A 17,066-nucleotide genomic window follows, 5' to 3' on the forward strand; every position below is an offset into this window, starting at 1 on the left:
TTACCCCACACTTAACAGACTGTAGAAACCAAGGGAACAGAGTCCATTTCATATGGTGCCCTCATTGTGTTTTGTGAAGAAACACTACACAGGATGGATGCTGTCACTATTAAAATAACGGCATCCTGTCTCCTCCACGCCCCGCATGAACTAAAGGTTGTGCTCGGATTTTGTCCTGTGTCACTCCTGGTCCCTTTTCTGGGGAGCAGATCCATCTGAAGAGAGGCCACAGCATCCCAGGGCCTTGCCGTGTGCATGGCCTGTATATGTTCCTCTCCTGCAGGGGCTGAAGCATTCTTCCTGGCTGGTCCACATGGCCTTGTCCCTGGCTATTATAAATGCCCCATGTCAGAGGCCAAAATGAATTTGTAAGTTTCTTTTAAGGAAGAGCAAAATATGTACAACCAGTTTGCATAGCTTTAAGGTTCACCTTACTTCCCAGGTGCAGAGACTGCGCCTGTTTTGCTTTGCCCTTGTGATGCCATAGCATCTGAGGGTGCCTGGCACGTGTATCAGGGGCTCAGTAGACATTTGGTGAACAAATTAATAAACTTGGTTACCAAAAGTCCATAGCTGACCATGTGTGGTTTTTATTTTCTCAGGGAACAATGATAATGATGATGGTAATGCTAATAACTACCAGATGGGGAGCAGAATACTTGGACAGTAGCATGGAGCCTTAGGCAAGCCATGGGGCTTTTTGGACCTTGGTTTTCCACCGAGTAAGTTTATAGTAAGTGATACACTTCCCTCACTGTTTTCAGTTTCTAAAAGCAGATATCTTTTTTAGGTAAGGGGTGAGCAAATTCTTTCAGTTGGTTACAATGAGATAAGAAATCATGAAGCCTAAGAAAGTTGTAGACCTCAAATCAGTTATCTGTTTTAGTTTGTAAGGAAATGCCAACGTTGTTAGTATATAGTCTCACCTATAGTCCTACTAATCTGTGGTCTTCCCCTTTGCATCTACAAATAAGCAGGCATGAGAACACACACACACCTTTGCAAATATCACACGCTCACATGTAGACTCGAAGGAGCTTGTACAGAGACTCAGGCAAGGCCGACCTACTCATTGGCCTTCTTAAAACTTCTACTCCTCACTCCTACTCTGCACACTTTAAAGCTGTGGTAGATGTTTTTTTTTTTTTTTATCTTAGGCTAGCATTAGAAAACCTTTTAGGAATGAGGCAGATATATCGGGCTGACTTTTGGCTCAGAAAACACAAACAGGCAGCAAACCAAAGAGCACTTTTGGGCTTCCTGAGCTTTTGCATTGTAACCATCTTTCTTTATTTGACTCACTATCTGTCCTCTCTTTTAACATTAAAAATAAATCCTTTCTTGAACTTTTGCCCTCTGAAGTTTTGATCCCTGAAGGGTTTCTTCCCTTTCATTTTGCTTCTTTGCGTTCTTTCAAAATAACTAAAGCACCCACAAGCAGTCTCTGTATTGGTATTAGACGGCTTGTAATAAATGCCACTCCCAGGCCCTCTCTGGTTTCCTGGAAGCCACCCCTGCCTCCCTGACCCAAGCACAGTCATACAGGCCATTGTCCTGGACCCTGTGCTGAATAGGGGCACATTTTTCATACCTTCTCTATAAAAATAATCCTAAAAAAAAATAAAGACCCAGAAGACATAGGCCCCAATGAGAGTCAAGCACAAAGATGTTGGCAATGGACTGGACCAGAAGTCAGTGGAGAGACAAACTGCAAATCTCCCCTAGCAGCAGGGGAAAAGAGGGATTTTAAAAACTGAGGTGGGAAAAGGGGACACTGGTTCCCATAGGGCAAGTGGCCCAACCACTCAGTATTCATTACACAGAGTCTCCTTGCTACCCCAGTCCCCTAGGAGACCAGGTGAGAATGTGGCTTCCATCCTCACCTGGTAAGACATGCATGTTGGTAAAACACTCCAAAACTCCACCTGGAGCCCTGTCGGGTCTTTGTGATCCGATCCCAAGACGACATTGTACGTTCCACGTGCTCTGAGAGTCCATGGTGGTCTTCCACTGAAACATTTGAGCCTTAACTAATTATTTATACAAAATCTAAAGTAACAACAGACTAATTTCAGGCAAAGAAAAATTGCCTTCCAAAGGAAGCATCACACTCCTACTACGAGAAAAGTAGCATTTTCACATTTACTGAGGTTTTCACACCTACAAAAAAGCATTTATTTATTAAGATAGGCTGGGGAAAATGCCTACCCACCATCTGAATATCCATGGGATATTCAAAAGAAGTCTTTTTCTTTTCATTTTGGCTCTTCCACACACTCATTTATGCACACGCAGAGTCATCTCTTGGTATCTGTGGGGAACTGGTTCCAGAGTCCCCCTTAACACCCAAATTCTCAGGTACTCAAGTTCCTTATATAAAATGGTGTAGTATTTGCATATAACCTACATTCACCCTGCTATATATTTTAAATCATCTCCAGATTCCTTATGACACCTAATACAATGTAAATGCTATGTGAATAGTTGCCATACTGTGCTGTTCAGGGACTAATAACAAGGAAAACTGCCGGTAGATATCCACTACAGTTACAATTTTTTTCAAATATTTATGATTCAAGGATGGGCAAATCCACACACAGAGGATGTGTGTGAACACACGTCCATAACCCATACACATACATGCACACACAAACACACTCATGGACACACATTCTTGTTTCATTCCCTTGGCATAGTTTCTCAAATAAATTGTTACTTTTAGGTACAAATTTCAAACTCTATGTTAAATCTTTATTTTTCTCTCCCTTAAAAATATCAGTGGCTGGGGCTAAGGGGCAGTGCATGCTTTGCATGTATGAACCCTAATCCCCAGAGCCCTCTCCATCCCAAATAAAATGCAATAACAGCAACTGCCCATCAGACTGTGATCACTAAAGACTATGAGAATCGTATTTTCCGATGAAAATATATCGAATGCCATTCCATTTCAAATTCCCACAATTTGTATTACTCAAAAATAATTTTTTTTTCAAATCTTTATACCACTAAGTATTCCACATAATGTTCTCTGTAAAAAAATCTGCATTCATTTATTGCTTTTGTCATTTGGAAATGAGGAAAATAGTCCACTGGTGTTGTCAAGGTAAAATCACAGAGGAATTTCCATGCAAAGGACTCTATGGGGGGAATAACCAAGACCAGGATGACTACTGGGACACACATGCACAGGCTGGGTGACCTCTGGCAAGGAACAAAGGGAAGGTTAGGGTTTCATTGCAGGGAGAAAAGAAGGAGTAAGAGGTTTTGCAATTCCTCACTGTGCTCATGGCATCTGGCGAGGGCTGAAGGGACACGGTAAACACTGATAGAGTCATCGCTGCTGTTATGCTGGATTGGGCTTGTGAGTCACTGTCAGGCTAGGGTTCCTGGACACACAGTCAGCAGCCCTTGAGCTGCTAGACATCCTCGGGATGGTTCTTGTCATCAGGCAAATCGTGCCTGAGAGCCTTCGATTCACAGCCTCCTCAAGTCTGGCAGGATTGACACGGGGGTTCCATTTTGAATCTGACACACTTTTCACAATGACTTTTGTTGGTGAAAGATGGAAGTACCTGCATAAGTGAGAGGCCTGGGGAGAGACTCAGACATCCCTTCTGGTAGGTATGACAGGTGCAGAAAAGTTTGACCAGAATTTTGGGTGCAATGTAACATGAAAAATTATCTCAGCAAAGTGAAAACAGAAGGAGGAAGAAAAAGGAGGAAGAGGAGAAAGAGGGGAGGGGAAGAAGGAGGAGGAAGAGGAGAAGAAAAAGGAAAAGAAAGAAAGAAGGAAGAAGGAGGGAGGAGGAGGAAAAGGAGAAGAAGAGATTAGTCCCCATTTCTGCCCCACAATTATCATCAACAAGCACTGTTCAGGATAACTGAGACCCTTCATCTTGTTTTTAAGTTCAACCTATTAAAGTCATTTTTACTTTTACCTACGAGCTAATTTTCACAAGGTCCCATACCTCCAACTATGTCCCTGCTCCCTGGAGAGGGTTCTAGAGGCCATGGAGTTCACAGTTAGTGGATTCATCGCAAGATCAGTGAATTGAATCAACCTCCTCTGAAAACCACAGTTTACGAGTTTAAGTGAACAAACACCGATTTCTGTGGTAAACATAACAAACATTTGCAACCTCAAGGTTCAAGTCAACAATTCTTAGAATTATTTTTTTAAATGATGACATTACAGGAACCCTCTTTGTTCTTTTGAGTGAAGGGAAGACTCAACCTTTTGGTGATGAGGTGCCCATGTGAGGCCAGATTTAAGAAAGGCCGCTGGCCTCTTCTTTTGAGTCTAAACAAAGGCACTTCCAGAACAGTCATGTCCAGAACAGCTTCTCATTCTCTCAAGATTCCCATTTTTTAAAAAATTGAGGTAGCTCATTTTTAGTTTTTAATAGTCTGTGTAGCTTATGAATACAGTTTATAAAATATGGCATGTGATTTTTAAAAAAGGATGAAAATATATTGGGGTATTGATGAATTATTTCTACAACACCAGGAAAAACTGTAAGCAAGGATATTATTTAGTTCAATCCCTGTCACTTTGCTGCCGTCACCCGGTTTACCACTGGGTCCTATATACTAGAGTGCTCCAAATCTTCTCTTGACCTTGGAGGTCATGTTGAAGGGTTATTTCCCACTTTGGCTAAAGTACTTATAAAGTACAAGGCTCACAAATATTTTAAAATAAAGAGCAACACAAAATCATTGCATAGCAAAATATGTGCTTTTTCTTGACAATATGTCCTGATGGTTGTTAAAAAAAGGGGGGGGGGTATGTATAGTAGCATTAATTTTTAATCTTTAATTTTATTTGTTTTAATTAGTTGAACATGACAGTAGAATGCACTTATACATTTTGATAGACCATACATACATGGAGCATAATCTCTCATTTTGCAGGATCACATGGGTCATGCAGTCATACATGTACATGAGGTAATAATGTCTGTTTCACTGTACTACCATTCCTACCCCCATGCTCCTTCCTCTCCCTTCACTCCCCTCTACCTAATATAAAGTAACTATTCTTCCCTACCCCAACCCTCCTTATTGTGAATTAGCTTCCACATATCAGAGAAAACCTAGGCCTTTGGTATTTTGGGTTTGACTTATTTCACTTAGCATGATATTCCCTAACTCCATCCATTTACCAGCAATGTCAGAATTTCATTCTTCTTTAAAGCTGAGTAATATTCCATTGTATATATACACACCGCATTTTCCTTATCCATTCATCTGTTAAAGGGCAACTGGGTTGGTTCCTTAATTTAGCTATTGTGAATTGAGCTGCTATGGTAGCACTGATAGTTCTATCTACTATTCATGTACTTGTTTGCTAGTCTTGGAATTGGATACAGGTTAGCCAGTATTTTCTTCCTAAAAAGTGAACATGTAATAAAAGTGTGAGATCTCAAGAACAATGCAAAATTAGCAGGCATTAACACTAGAGCTTCCTTTATAAAATAATCATTATGATTAACTTACTCAAAAACAATCACAAAATACTTTTTTTTCCTTTTTTCTTTCTTTCTTCCTTTCATTTTTAATAGATCTTTTTTCTTTACAAGGTAGAAAACTAGAAGTATACAATTAATCAGCTAATGTGAATGGTGGTCACTGGGTGACTGATGTATCAAGGAAAATGTTCGTCAATTGTAATTAATGCACCACTCTGGTACTGGGGGTGGGTAACAAGGGAGGCTGTAGGTATGTGGAGATCAGGCTTGAGGGGGCGATCTCTGTACCCTTCTAAATTTTCTTATGAGTCTAAAACTGCTCTAGAAAATAAATTCATTTTTTAAAAAATGGTCTCCCAGCCTATTTACCTAATAAGCTCTCCAGGAGTTCTTTTTTCGTTTTACTTGAATTCATTTTAAAAATAAATTTTAGGTCATTGAACAATTTTGTCAATGTGATTAATTTCTAGGTTGGTGCAAGAGTCCACAAAGTCGAGTGTGAGGGAAACATTACTTTGAGTTTCCAAGATACAGCTTAATTTTCATTTAGGAATTCTAGTTTTATGTGCAAGATGAATAGCCATCAATTTGTGCACCACCCAAGTGGCCTTCAGCAACATTTCCATGAAGCTGGTCTAAGTTTCAGTATGGAAAATTTCTGTAGATTGACAAGTGCTTCAGTCATATCAGAATTGCATTTCGGTTGTTGAAGTTTGTTGTTGAGGTCAGTGCCATTGTTCCAGTTAAGAAGGGTGGGATGTGGGGAGTTCTTAGAATGAGAAAGGGCAGCAATGACTTTGAATTATTTCAGGAGACATAATTCCAGGTGTGCTGGAGGCTACAGGAGAGAAAGAACTCAGAGAAGTTCAAATCAACTCTTTTTTTTACTTTTATTTTTTTGTTTTTGAGTTGTAGGTGGATACAATACCTTTATTTTATTTTTATGTGGTGCTGAGGATCGAACCCAGGGCCTGAAGCATGCTAGGTGAGCGCTCTGCCATTGAGTCACAAACCCAGCCCTTAAATCACCTCTGGGTGGATGGTGATAAAATGGTTTGGGTGGAAAGAGACCAACACACTGGAGGGTTATGAGTTGTCTATGGATGTGCTGAAATTGTTATTTTTGAGATACCAGATGGGAAAACATATGAGCTCTGCAAATACAAATCCAGTCTCCAAGTGAGAAGCATGGGTTGAGGTACTGATTTGATGGTCGCCCTTATATGTATGAGAGGTGAACCCCTGGGAATAAGTGGAAGTCCGCAGACAAGAAGGATAAAATGGTAAGACAAAGCAATTCAGGGGAAGCTTCAAAGGACACCAATTTTCAGGGGTGAGCAACAGAGGAGCCAACCACAGACAATAAGAAAGAACGGAAAGGGGAGAACATAATAGCAAAAGCCAAGGAAAGTATTTTTTAAAAAGTGTGAAATATGCAAAAACAACTGAGATGAGATGTTAGACTTGGCAATGAGATCATATGATTGCTTCTAAGAAGTCTGTTTTGGCAGGGAGAAGACAGCCAGAACGCAGAATGAATGGCAGGTGAGATGCACAGTGTCAACAGAGGCTACTTCCTGAAAAAGCTCAGCAGTAAAGGACAGGAACAAGTCAGGGCACCTGACCATAGGAAAGGAAGAGTTAATGTTGAGTTTATGTTTGCCATTGCTTTGTTTCTTTTTTTAAGGGTGAGGAGACTTAAGCATGACTTTAAACTACAGAAGGATCAAAGAGAGAGGAAGAGCAAAAAAAAAAAAAAAATCTTAAGGGATAATTGGTGGAACTGGGTCCTAGCAGAGATGGAAGAGGTTGGGTGAGAACTAGGTCATGTTAACCTGAGATAAGATTTCTTCTGGAGAATCAGCAGAGCAGACAGAAGGCACATGGGTGTCCTAGAGCACAAGATGTGGGCTTACACTCTATGTAGAACCCATGATACTCACTACACAATCATCTTGCCATCTGTATTGGAAAAAGAATGAATAATAGACCATGACTGATCATCATTGTTCTCAAAGCAAGTCACAAAGGTGCACAAAATGTATACGTACCTTTTCCAAGAAGATAGTGCTATAAGGTGGCAAAGAAAATGAGCCTAGGGCTTATCGTGTTCCTGTATGAAGTATCTCTGGTCCTTGGCGGGGGGAGGCATCCTGTTTAATTTTGCCATTAATTATCTGAATGGGACCTACCCAGTAAACCTGATCCAAATTAGACAGAGGAATGTTCACAGGACCTCAGCCAGACCAAACATTCTTGCTCAAAGAGAGGTCATGAAAGGGGTTCTGAAACAATTAATCAACCACAAGTACAGTCCATGTGCTCCACCTACCCCACCTCCAATGTGGAAGACCTGAGCCTGCTCAGCCATCTGGAGAAAAAGGAAGAAAATGATAAAAATAGTGGGTTGCAACCAAAATGAAAATATCTAAATGTTGGTAGGAGTATTTGAAGCGAAGAGGAAAGAGCGTGTTCCTACCAATGGTCTCCATCGAGGTCTCTTGGTGTCCTGAAATTTCTTGCTGATTTCTGATGTTAAGAGAACAGAAATGAGACCTAGGTCTTGAAAAGAAGCTACCTTGATTGTGATGAGCACATAAAATAATGGCAAATGTAACAAATGGTTTTTTGTAATGGCTTTTCTTTTTTGTCATTAAACTATATACATAATGCCTGCTTAATAAAGAAATTCAGATCACAGACACATATACGGTAGAGATATGTCCCCACCCTATTACCCACTTCGCATATTTTGGCATAAGGAGTTTATCATTGTACCTTTTTCGTTATGGGCTATCTGCACATTTATAAAAGAGGGACCTTACTATGATTGCCATTCTCCCAACTTCATTTTTTCATTTCACTGTGTACTGTGGATATATTTTCATGTCAGTGCACATGGATCGTTCCTCGTTTTTTTTGGACAGCTACAGAAAATCGCACTTGTATTTATTTCATCATTCCCCGTAAGAAGAACATTTAAACGATCTCAAGATAGTTCACCACATCAAGAAAGCTGCAGTAAACATCTCTGTACACACATCTTGGCCCTCTTGTTTTTTTCTTAAGCATATTCTTAGAAATGAAGCCAAATTGCTGGGTCAAAGGGTGTGTGCATTTTCGGTTTTGATAGCAATTTCCAGATTGCCCTCCTGAAAGGGTCATGCTATTTCATCCTCCTATCAATTTTTAAAAGTGCCCTCATCCTTGCCAATACTAAGTGTTTAAGTAGATTCTCACTTACAGAGAAACTTGCTTTGAGCAGAAGTTCAAGAGCATTAAGGGAGCTTATCCATCTAGAAAAGCAGATGGGAAATCATCTGATGGGACTACAGAGGAGGGAGGGAGTGAATGCCTGAGGACTAGGAAAGCTTTAGGAGATAGTCGCCTGGGTGATGTGGAACAGGGTTGACCCACAGTGTCTACAGCCCAGAGGAAATTGGAAAACAACACCAAAAAGGTTTCACGAAGCAAATTGGTGACTTCTCTGGTTTTTTTGGAGCAACAACAGAAAATGGATGACTGGAAGAATTTAAGGGCTGGAACTAGTCAAGTTGGTGTTAAAACAGTCATTTGGTGAGAAACAGAAACTTCTTGTGGTTGAATGACTGCATGAAGGTCCTGGCTTGAGAGCAAGAGAAGCGGGTCAGGAGAAGAGTTGATGGAGTTAAAGAAAATAGAAGGCTCAAAGATCACAGCTAGGTCACGACCAAGTCGGAGACAAGGTTTAAAGGGAATGAGGGAGTCTGTGCAGTGTCAGAGTGGTGGTGATCAGAGAAGGGCGTTTCTGAGTTGGAGGCTTCAGCAATGTCATGGAGCAGCTCCCAGCCATGATGGGGTGATGGGAGCAGAGAGGATCCTGAAGTGTAGTGGGGCTAAAGGTTGATAGAGAAGATCAGATCGAGCCATGACAAAGGGTGCTCTGTGGGCCATTCACAGGGGTGGCAAGATTGGGTGGAGCCAGGTCAACTGAGGAGGTCACAAAACCTCAGTGAGTATAGGTGAATGAGTGAATGACCTGGATGTGAGATGTTTGATGAAGGAAAGGCAGCAGCGAGCATCACTGGTGGAGGGCTGGCTGAGAGGAGCTTGGCTCAAGGGCCAGCAACTGTGAAGGAGGGAGGTACAGCCCAAGAGCCCTCCTGTGGCTATGTGTGTTGAGGGGAAGGGGGAGAAAAAGCTTACTCTTGGGTGAGGAGCGCTCAAGGAAAAAGAACCTCATGACATTAAGCAATAGAATTTGAATTTCACAAGGTACAGAGGAAGCTGGAGGGGGAAAGTGCTATGATTCTATCTAGCAATTCCAGGACACTTGAATGAGCAAGTGTGAATCAGGGACTCAGAGATTGGCTATAAGGATGGAATGGATCATATGGAACTTCCAGGTGAAGGTGTGCTAGTATCTCACCATAGCTGTGCTTCCAGAAGATGTGAAACTTAGAGGACTGAGTCTCTCCACTGGGCAGGGACTGGGGAGACTGCATCTGGCTGCTGGCCTCCACATACTCATGCATGTCCCAGTCCCTCAACTGACCATTCACATGGCCTTGCTAAAGTCAGCTACATTCACTAAGCCACCATCCTCACCCTCCAAACTAAGATTAATCACAGGATTTATCTCCTGAGGCTGTTTGAGGATTAAACATTGCATGTTAAACACTAAGCTGTCATCATTCACATTATAGGATTTAAACTATATGTCCATTTGGAAGCAGAACATCTTCACACTACCATAAATTCTAAGTTAAAAAAAATTACGAGTATATGGACAATCTCTTAGCACAGAAATAGAACCTTTTTGTCTTAGTAAAACAAAACAAAAACACCTAGATCCATGGTTTCAGTGGTTCCTCTCACACAAAATAAAATTAGAAATTCATACTTTAAATCTCCTAAAATGCAGAACTATTTCTATCTTACACATACAGATATTAAAGTTCATGTCATCTTCCAGTTGATTTGTAGGTTTCACTATTTTCAAGTGAAACAGATTATATCAGATGAGAACAGTGGGAACCATTTATCTTTAACTGTAAACACTTAAAAGTACTGAGTCTGTGCATGCTAATGTGCAAAGTTTTTCTCCACAGTCTTATATGTGGGGATTTAACAAAGACATACCTGATTCTGCTATCACTGCCAGAGTACACTAGATACTTAACTTTTTAAAATACCACCTTGGTTTTAGTTTGTTGTGTCAGGGTACTTCGGTTTTCTATTCATGACTTATTTGCCAATATTTTTAGCAAAGTGATAACATTTGTCACATTAAGTCCTGAAAGTAGATGCTAACCTAATACTTAAATTCTTGGGTTTGTTAGGAATTCATACACCAGGCTGTTTTGGGTATCCATGCCTGGCTTGCTGATCCCCCTGTCCTTTCTGCCTTGCTTTCCCAGGGTGAGTCTTGATAATCCCTCCAGATTCAATACAGGGATAATCCTCAAAGCTTTTCCTGAAGCCCTACACTGAGCTAAGTGCCACCTGTCTTCACAAAGGTGACCACATTTTGTGGGCATGACTTTCTAAGGGGCTTGAGAGTAGGACAACCACCTTTGTTCTTCCAACATCCAACAGCATTAGAACACAAGGCAAAAGGCCTATAAAAATGTTTGACATATGAAATAAAAATGTCTTGGGTTCAAAATATTTAAAAAAAACATTTTACAGGATGTCTTCAAATGTAGCACTAAGTCAATAGGTCAACAAGAATTCAATTTGTAGTAGTATATAAAACACAAGAATTAAATCACAAGAACCAAATCACTCCCTCTGAAACACAATTATATGAGTTATATAAATCATCTCAAAATTATATTTAGTACACTCACACATTGCTGGTGGGGTTGAAAATTGGTGCAACCATTCTGGAAAGCAGTATGGAGATTCCTTAGAAAACTTGGAATGGAACCACCATTTGACGCAGCTATTCCACACCTTGGCCTAGGACTTACTTACCCAAAGGACTTAAAATCAGCATACTACAGTGATGCAACAGCATCAATGTTTATAGCAGCTCAATTCATAATAGCTAAATTGTGGAATCAACTTACATGTCCTTCAATAGATGAATGGATAAAGAAACTGTGGTATATATACACAATGGAATATCACTCAGCCTTAAAGAAGAATAAAATTATGGCATTTGCAGGTAAATGGATGGAGGTGGAGAATATCATGCTAAGTGAGATAAGACAATCCCCCAAACCAAAGGCCAAATGTTTTCTCTGATAAGTGGATGCTGATACATAATGGGCGAGGGGTTTAAGAGAAGAATGGAGAATCTTTGCATTGGGCAGAGGGGAGTGAGGAGAGGGGAAAGGTAGGGGTTGGGAAAGATGGTGGCATGAGACAAACATCATTACCCTGTGTATGATTGCATGAATGCTGTGACTACATCATGTACAACCAGAGAAATGAAAAGCTGTACTCCATTTGTGTACAATGAAATCAAAATGCATTCTGCTATCATGTATAACTAAATAAAACAAATAATTATATTTAACATGGGAAATAGGGATAGCTGATGTGTTTGCTATCACAGGATGGATTTTCCAAGAGAGGGCATGCCTGGAACCAAAAGCTATCCACAGACACAGCGACTGGAATCCAGCAGAAGCTCACAAATGTTTCTTGAGAAGTCCCTGCTAATCTTCCATTCAATTCTGAAGCATAGCTCAGAGCTGATTATGGCCCAGCCCTTACTGGGCAGCTTGGGTTGATCATATAAGAAAGACGCCTCCCCCCAAGAGCTTGAATTGCCGTAGTGGAGCAGACGAACATGTATCCAGTGGTTAAGAATGACATTTCCTTTTGCTTTCAACTCTTTTCTAGGCACTATGTACCTATTTCATTGAGCAAGCTTCCATTCCTGAACATAGCTTGTGCCAGGCCATTCAAAACTCCTAAAGGGATGACACAGCAAAAGGCTTTTGGTTCATTTTATACGATGAAGAGCAACTGCTGAACACCTGCACATTGCCAGTAGTCCATTACACATTTAGGGAAGATCCCAGATCTCGGAAGGCCTGTACTCCTGAGTGAGACACTATTAAAGGTGCCCCATCACTGTACAGACTACTGGCATAGCTTTTCTTTGCAATTTTCCCCTTGAAATAATAAGTCTCGCTGTGTATCTCCAGACTATTCCACTTCAGCACCTGGTGAAAATTCTGGTTCCATGTTCAGGAGAACCCTCTCCTCCAGTCACCACACTCACCCACAACTCTTGCATACACTTCTCAAGACAATCCCACTGTCCTCTGGCAGACTTTCCGAATCCCTTCTTTCCATCTGAATAGAGGTGGCTATGGAACCCTTACTCCCTCACCACTTACTGCCTGCTTTGAAATGGTTTTTGTGAGTTCATATTTTTCCTCTGGCTTGATTATAAGGTCATTTTTTAAAAGGACATATCTTGTTCCCTATCTTATTAGGGACCTATCATTGTTCCCACAGTGTCTCTCATGGATTTAGCATCCCATAAACAGTGGTTGAACACAAGGACTGAACTTGTGGATCTAACACAAATGTGTATGTGTGTTTGGGGGTGGGGAAGTATTTGTACACATCATCTTTACAATCAATTTTTCTTATACTGAATAAGAAGGTATTCCCCACAACTAATTCTCAGCATTTTTTGAGATAGGCTTCATTTTCTGGTAATTTGGGTATTTGTTTGTTTAGGGTGTTGTTAAACAACGTATGAAGATTTATCAGTGAAACTGATCTATGGCTTGGACTAAGTAATTGCCACCATCCACAAAATCTTAAAGGGAGTTGTATGTCATGGTGAACCATTTCCTTGCCTGACATCCTTTTAATGCATGTGATAGTGATTCCATTAGTCTAATTTGTCAACATCCTCCCATACTCTACCTGTCCTAGTAAATTTTGAAACCAACTGACAATAGCCTCTCAGCGACTGGAGTCTGACTACTCAAATGCCATAGCTCCTATGTAGCCCTTTAGTCCTGGACCCTTTCCTTCTCTAAAGTCTTGGTTACTTTCTCAGTTGCAACTGGGAAATCCAAGAAGTTAGAGAGGCTCCTGGTAGAATCACATATAAGAAGCCATACTCCAAAGATTCTGCCTTCTTCAAGGAAAATTTCTCCAAATAACTTTTCCTCCACTATTTTCCACTTACTACCAGTTCAGTGTTCCTCATACTTTCCTCTTTCCTACAGAACCTTCAAGATTTTTTTACTTTTTTGGTATATCACCTATAATGTTTTTTATTTAATCATTTTATTACTTCCTCTTTCTTAATTAAGTAGAACCTCATCTTAGTTCCCCTACCTCACCCAAAGATTATGTAGAATGGGGACAGCTTGGGATTTCTGAGCCCTTCCGATTCTTCCCTCAGACTCACTGTCATGGCCATAGAACCTTGCACATAACACAGGTTCCGTAAGTAGTGGCAGACCAAGAGAATCTGCCAACATCCCTGAGAAGAGCATGACACCCATTTTTCCTTTTACCAAGTCTAACTTGAAGACATCCTGAAATTACAGTCTTAGTATTGTGGGTGTAACATAATCTCATAAGAGCCTCATTCATAATATAAAAAGAATTGGTCTTCATTTTATTTATGTTGAACTATGCTAAAAGGTACAAAATGGCCTTGTATGCCTTCTTTCCAATCCCTTTAAATTTACACATAGAAACCACTCCCTCTCCCTAAAAATTGTCACCTTCATTTAAAAAAATAGCAGCTCAAGATTAAAGTAGGGTGGAACTGTTCTCCCTCACAGCTCCAACTGTTTGCTTTGGTGATCAACGCAAGCTAGTAAATAACCTGAAGCAAAAGCTCAGCCTTTTCTGGAGCCAAATTCATCCACTTGGGACTGAGAATGCCTGTTCATGTTTGCTGACACTGTTAGAGAGCTTATGTAACAATGGTCAACGCTGCTGGATAGTTTAGCTAACAGGGATCTTATAACCTCCTCAGGACAGAAGATTTAAATAAAATAGAATGTTGAATTAAAACAATGAGCTGCAGTTTTGCAGAGACACTTCAAAAATCCCCAAGCCACAAACATCTCCACAAATGAAATATTTGCATTTTACACTCACTCCTTTAGTTTCCCTGCATTGATAATATTTAGAATGCACAGTTTGGGAAAACACGCCAAGTTCCCTCAGCAATGCAAACTGATGAACAACTCAGTTTATTTACAGGTCACATAAGTTTTTATGAAATTCATCCTTTATCTTTCATCCACAACATCTAGTAAAGTGTTCTTCTCACTTATGTGAACACGACATTTACTGAAATATCGTGAGGACTTACTGTTGAAATGGAATGTGTCCAGTCATAGTAGGCACTAAATGATGGTAACTGTTATCAGATTCAACATTCACTGAACAGAAATGTTAGAGGTGGCCTGGTAAGATAGAAATTTAACTGAGTTTGGAAGGGGATATCATGGGGGGTTTACAGACCTACCCTTATGGACCCTGCACATAGAAAAGAGATTCTTCCCAGTTGCCACTGGAGAGGCCACAGGCAGAGAGCCTGGCCAAAGGCAAAGTTGGACACAGCCAAGCCAATGCCTCCAAATCATCGTCCAATGCATCTGAGTGCTGCAGCTTACACATGGGAGAACAATGACTACTGTTTTTCTTGTCTCTAAGACTTGCAATCCTCAGAGATTGCAAGCATATCATTTCTGGATCATCTCAGTGAAGGACTCCTGAATGTCACAAGACTTTGCTAAGCCCCATCCAAACAAGAAAACTGCTTCTTTCACTCACGCCTTTCAACAATCTTGTAGTACTCAAACGCTGCCCCCACCCCCAAGCACAGGGGGATGCCTGACCTCCAGAGGGGTGGTGCTAAGTGAGGATAAGAAAGCCTGCCACCTGTACTTGGGTGGTAGTAAATGATCAAGAAACTCTTGGCAATAACCTTGGGACATGGATTCCAGATCTGCCTTCGCTGCATCAAATCCTGGGCAAGATATCTGACTTTTCTGAACTGCCTTTCCTTATCTGAAAAGTTTCCTTCTAGCTCTTACTTTATCTAAACTGAAAATAATTCACTTCAATTATTTCCATTTTACTGTATAAACCACTGAACAAACATGTTTTCATTTTTGCATTTTTCTACCAATATCAATACCAAAAGTTAACATTTATAACAGCTTTATTCTAAACAATTTATCTGCCACCACTTTTCCTCTGCTACCAATAAATTTATTTTTAAAAGTGTTAAACTTGGTTCCTGGGTACTGAGCTTTGAACATAATTTGGAATTAGTCATGTGAATAAAATGACTGTGGCAAAAAATGAAAAGAAAAATGAAATTCTTGAAACCAGTACCTGATTTAACACCCACTACCAGAATAGTTCACACCTGCCTTCTAATTTTGCTCTTGAAAACATATTTGTATTGGCTTCTTCATCCAGCTTCAGATGCCTCCACCTAGACCTATGAGGTTTTGGACACCTGACACTGTCTCTGAGTCTTTTCATCCATAAATAGGAAGGATCAGGTCTCTAAAATCCCTTTTAGAGCTAAAAAGTAGCTGATTGTGATCCATTTTAAATTGTATTTTATAGTGGCCAAAATCAACACAAACCCAGAATGTATTGCCTAAAATTAGCTTTTCTATTCATGATTCAGGACTAATGCCAAAGGTCTTCTCTGTCTTCCAGACTCTCAAAAGAGTGGTAGTTCTCAGCCCTGAGCTTTTCATTTCAGTTTATGGAACCAAGCTTACCTTTGTTTACTCATTGCCTCCTCGGGATGTTACCTGGCTTGTTTGCTTTCTGAGCCTCCTGAACCCACCCAGTGGTGGATGTTCACTCACTGGATTTCACCCGCCGGGGCCAAGTATTTGCAATAAGTCATCAGGTACCACACTTTTGTCTTTTCGGGGAACTGTTCCTTCAAGAGTGGTCCGTGACCACTTCTGGGACGATGGTAAAAACTGCGGATTCTAAGGACCCAAGCTAGATTTCGTGAATGAGAACTTCAGGTGGTGTAGCGGCCTTTTTAGTCATGCTAAACATGAAACTTTGGAATTCACCGCTCTTTGGGCAAACCAATTTTTCTGAATTTTTTTAAAAAGGAAAAGGTGATAAATTTGAGACCTTTACCAACACATAAGAGAAAAATAATAATAATAAACGGAGGAGCGAGTGTGGGGTTGTTCGAGGCTCTGTTCTGGAACCTGGAAGTGCAGGTGTCGTCCGCCCGTCTCAGCCACCTTGACGCTCAGGTAGAAACTACTGCGGAGTTCAAAAATAAAAAATAAGTAAAGTTCGCCTCACTCGCTCTGCTCGCGCTGAGGCATTGAGAGGTCTGGATGACCGCAACAGCGGGAGCCATGGCCGGTGGAAGCAGGGAGAAGCACAGAACGGCCCTCTCTGGAAGGCGAGACCGGAAGCTCCCAGAGGCGCAAGCGCATTGGGGACTCTGGCTGCCCCGCCCCCCCCGTTACCTCTGGCAACGACGATCAGCGCCCAAAGGCAGCGTGGCACAAAAAAGCGGGACTTCCGGCCCAAGAAGCCAATGCGCATGCGGAGATCTGCCAATCATAGACACTTCCTGTCTCGTGATCTTGAGGGCCAATGAACGGGCATAACTGCAGA

Source organism: Sciurus carolinensis, chromosome 17 (assembly GCF_902686445.1).
Source record: "Sciurus carolinensis chromosome 17, mSciCar1.2, whole genome shotgun sequence".
Taxonomy (NCBI): Eukaryota; Metazoa; Chordata; class Mammalia; order Rodentia; family Sciuridae; genus Sciurus; species Sciurus carolinensis.